The sequence below is a fragment of the Lactuca virosa genome, chromosome 7 (assembly GCF_052849685.1).
Source record: "Lactuca virosa cultivar CGN04683 chromosome 7, Lactuca_virosa_CGN04683_v6, whole genome shotgun sequence".
Classification (NCBI taxonomy): Eukaryota; Viridiplantae; Streptophyta; class Magnoliopsida; order Asterales; family Asteraceae; genus Lactuca; species Lactuca virosa.
This window is the reverse complement of record NC_136432.1, coordinates 278,481,530-278,485,905: the sequence shown is the minus strand read 5'-3', so window position 1 is coordinate 278,485,905 and position 4,376 is coordinate 278,481,530. Positions and strand designations below refer to the sequence as shown.

The following is a 4,376-nucleotide window of genomic DNA, read 5'->3' as shown; positions in this document are numbered from 1 at the left end:
AATAAACTCCTTTTAAATTGACTCAGCTCAAGTTACAATAAGAAATTTCCAAGGTCGTCATGTGACATCAGGCGGGTTGTTCCTCACCATAATCAATTTCTTGTACTACGAGAAGTTTTCCACATCTTTTTCCAAACTCTTGAAGTCCCAGTCAAAATGCAAATTTCGGGACGAAATTCCCTTTAACGGGGGGATGATGTGACAACCGTCAAATTTCGGTCAAGTCAAAGTCAAACAAAGTCAACAAGTCAAACCGGTCAACTCCATTAACCCTTGTATGTTAGGGTTTACATTATACAATTCGCTATTTCAATGAGAAAACATCATTTGAAAAATTCATGTGTTTGATTTTCCTTAGCCTTAACAGTGCTAAACAACGAACCAAAGCGATAAAACACTATTGCACAATCATCGGGATTGTGTAAGACACTAAATCATGGCTTAACGGGGTTTATGGACCTTTCGTTGCGAAGCCGGACACTCAAAAAGATCACAAACGAAACCTCTCACAATCTCTTTCACTCAACCTCTCTCTATTAAAATCTCTCCCAAATCTCTCCCGAATCTCTCCCAAATCTCTCTCAAAAGTTCCTTTAAATTTTTGTAATCATTCGGGCCATCCCGACCCTTAACTGGGTCAAAAACCACTTGAAACGGTGTAAAAACGGGTAAAATAGGCTTAAGGACCCAAAACTGAAGCTTCAGGACCGAAGTCCCTGTCATAAAGGAAGACGACACACATTTGTCTGTCGTAACCTTACGACGCGCGTGTTGATGACACGCAATGAGTATCAAGGATGCCCCTGTCATAAAAGAAGACGACATGTATTTTTGCGTGTCATAATGTTTCCGGTTTTTCGACTACAACTTTGTTTTAGGCCCTTTTTCATCATTTTAACGCGGGATTTTCACCAAAAACTTTATTTTTACAGTTAGAACTCTATATTTCAGTAATCCCCACGTTTTTAGGGCCATTCATACCAATAATTAGTGGGGGAGGTGCTTGAGGTGGAAAGATGACTTTACTTTACTTTATGTCACATGCCACCACTCACACCCACTACATGGCCAACTCTTTCCCACTACATGACCAGCTCTTACCCACTACATGACCAACTCATACCCACTACATGACCAGCCCCACTCCTTGTCTAAGTATAAAAACCCATCCCCTCTCTTCATACTTCTTTCATTCTCTCATTTTCCTCCAAGGATCACACTCTAAATTCTCTCACCATTCTCTCTCAATTCCAAGACTTCCAAGGCTGATTATCAAGCTTTTTTCCACTCTTGGTAAGTATAATTCATTCTTCTTATGATTATTACACATCCTTCTACTCAAAATCATAATAATATTACACAAACATCGTCACCTTCATGTTAGGTTCTCGATTCGTCAAGGCATCTTCTAAGTGTTCTTGGGTTGAACACTTCTCTTCTCCAACATCCATCCTCTAATAACACATAAGGTGAGTTCATACCCCTATATTTTCATGTTTTTCTTAAGTTTTAAGGGGGGGAATACAAGTTAAAACACCAAAAACACAACTAAACTCATTTAACAGTCTTCAACAGAAACGTTTAACTCCATTCACAGACTGTTTTGGTCAACTTAAACATTTTAGTTTTCAAAACTGTTTTAGAAGCATATAGTTCAGGTTCATACCTTTAAAATGACTACTTTCACATCACCATATGATGTTTCTACGATTTATGGTGATTTTTACAAAACTGTCTATCATTTCAGAAACAAAACCGGACCAGTCTGTGAATATGAATATTTTCACACAAGTTGGAGATCACTAAAAATCATGAGAAAATTTATGAACAAACTAGACACACTTTATAAACTCTCAGAATTTGCGGTTTTTGATTTAGACCTTTGATGATTTTTCTATAAATTTTCTAAGAACAGTAACAGAAACGTTATTACTAGAAAAATACCATCAATTTCATTTACGCCTTGTAACTCGTTGAGCAAGGTGTATATCATTATGTAATCATATATTATTACATTATATGTCATTTTGTCTTGGTAATTAGACATACATCAGAAAACAAATGGATTTTTACCTTCACAAGTATGGTAAATAATTAATTTTTATAAACAAAGTTTACATCCGTTATACACAAACATTTGGTAAACTATGACAATTATAGTTTATGAACACTACTACTACCCTTGTTGTGATAAACTATAATAGGTATAGTTTATGATACATTTACATAACAAACTATAATTTGTATTAATACTCTATTCTCGTTTAGCAGTTCCTAAACCAAAACTATTAATTATATTAGGTTCTACGCCATTTTGACCCGAACCGTCTATCGTACGACACACACATTTCGTTTTGGGACTAATGTGAGTAATCTACCCCATACTTTATAATTTTCAATACTTTTGGGGTGTATCATGTGGTTCTAATATGTTCCAACTTCATTTTATTGTTTTATCACAATTGAGACATTGTTGGGACATTTATACGTGAGTCATTAATTGTATAACTATTGTTTGTTTACGCTACATGTACTTGTAGTGCATTATCATTTTTAGTCTAATCTCCATGACTATGCCCGTATTCTTGAGGTACGTTATGGACAATAATAGCGCTATTGGGTTGACCACCCCGCCTTGGGACGCTAAGGTGATTGATCGCACGTGGTTGAGTGTGTATGATGATTAGATGCTCCATCCTATATATATTTATATATATATATATATATATATATATATATAGGATATATATATATATATATATATATATATAGGGTGAGGACTTATTGTTGTTGTTATCATTTGTTAATCAATTTTTGATTTATAAACCGTTATCTCAAATACAATTGTTTGCCGACTTCAAAAGAAAACAAATTTCAAATTATAAATGTTTCAACTTCACAAATTTTCTCTACGAAAATTAGATTACTCACCAACTCTCGTAGTTGACCTGTTTTTACCCATGATGCAGATTTGAAGAATGAAGTTGGTGAAAAATAGGTTGTGCCTTAGAAATCCACAAGACTATTTAAATTTGATGTATTAAATGTTGTTCGTATTTGGATTTGTATTTGTATGTTGTGGATCTTGTTTGCATACTTAGTACTTAATTGAATCTAATCATATTATAACATAGTTGTCATGAGACTTTAAACAATATATCACGCCTTGATCGATTCCGACAAGGATCGGGGTGTGACAGATTGGTATCAGAGCCCTTGACTATAGGGAATTAGGTTAATTGCCTTGACCTAGTCTATAGCCTCTAGGGTCCTCTCGTATGCTAGTTTATAAAATGCACACACAACTGCATGCAATTCACACTTAGAAAATCCTAGGAATACCTTTATGTGTTAATTGCTCCCTTAAGTGCATACGTATTACTCCTGACACTTATATGTGTGCATACACTGGTGAATATTCTCCTCTTTCTCTGAAAATCACACACATATTCAAGTGGTTTAAAAAAAATGTATATACATATATATTCCTTAGAGCTCATAGGAAATTTAAAGTCATCCACTCTAGTTGGGTAGGATCATAGTAATGGACGCGTAGTAACTGGAAGGGGGAGGTGCCGGTAGCCCGAAAGTCCTGACTAGGCAAGCATTCGTATACATCCCAATCAACTAAGGGACCAGTTTGCTTACCTGGGGACCAAAGGCGAGAGTTCCCAAACCTATAGGCCAAAGCGCGTCATTCACATTACTTTTGAGCCATCAAAATACCCGACCTTATCAAACGTATCCAAAAGGATACACTCCAAAATGGCCAACTCATTGGACTATTAAGTTCCCTAATGGGCCTAGAAGTGGGAAAGACATGTGAAAACTTAGTTTTGTGGGGGCCCACGCAAGTGCTACATGTTTCACATTTAGTAACCATGGAAAGCCCAAAAGGTGCCCAACACTCCTAACCATGGCCCAACAAGTGTTTTACAATTATTTTACCCAACAATGTCTAAAAACTTTATTTCCATAATCAATTTACAAATAACTCACAAGTCCATATGCGTGTTTCTCGTAGATAGCATTACGACCGCCATACGCTGCTCGCAATAACCGAAGGCTAGCTGCCCTTATCGCCAAGGAGGTAGCAAACGTCATCCCAACAATTGCAACCCAACTTCATTCTCTTCAGCCACAAGCTCCAGCAACCACTCCTCGTTGCTCGTTCAAGCACTTTCGTAACTGCAATCCGCCTTACTTCAAAGGCATCGAGGGTGCCACCGCAATCCTCACATGGATTGAAGAAATGGAGAGTACTTTCATCCATAGCGAGTGTCCTGAGGACCTGATGTCCGTCATGCTACAGGGTGCCTCCAAGGTCATGCTCTCACATGGTGGAACCTAGAAAAACAGGCAAAGGGAGAGGCTGT

At 37.1% G+C, this 4,376-nt stretch overlaps 1 long non-coding RNA gene across 1 annotated transcript; it reads left to right on the top strand.

The window, feature by feature from the left end:
- The first annotated feature begins 1,207 nt into the window (after positions 1-1,207).
- Positions 1,208-3,054, top strand: LOC145123791 (uncharacterized). Its single transcript, XR_013715328.1, has 4 exons — positions 1,208-1,293; positions 1,385-1,469; positions 2,302-2,365; positions 2,970-3,054. It is a non-coding gene; the product is annotated as an uncharacterized LOC145123791 (long non-coding RNA).
- Positions 3,055-4,376: the final 1,322 nt, after the last annotated feature.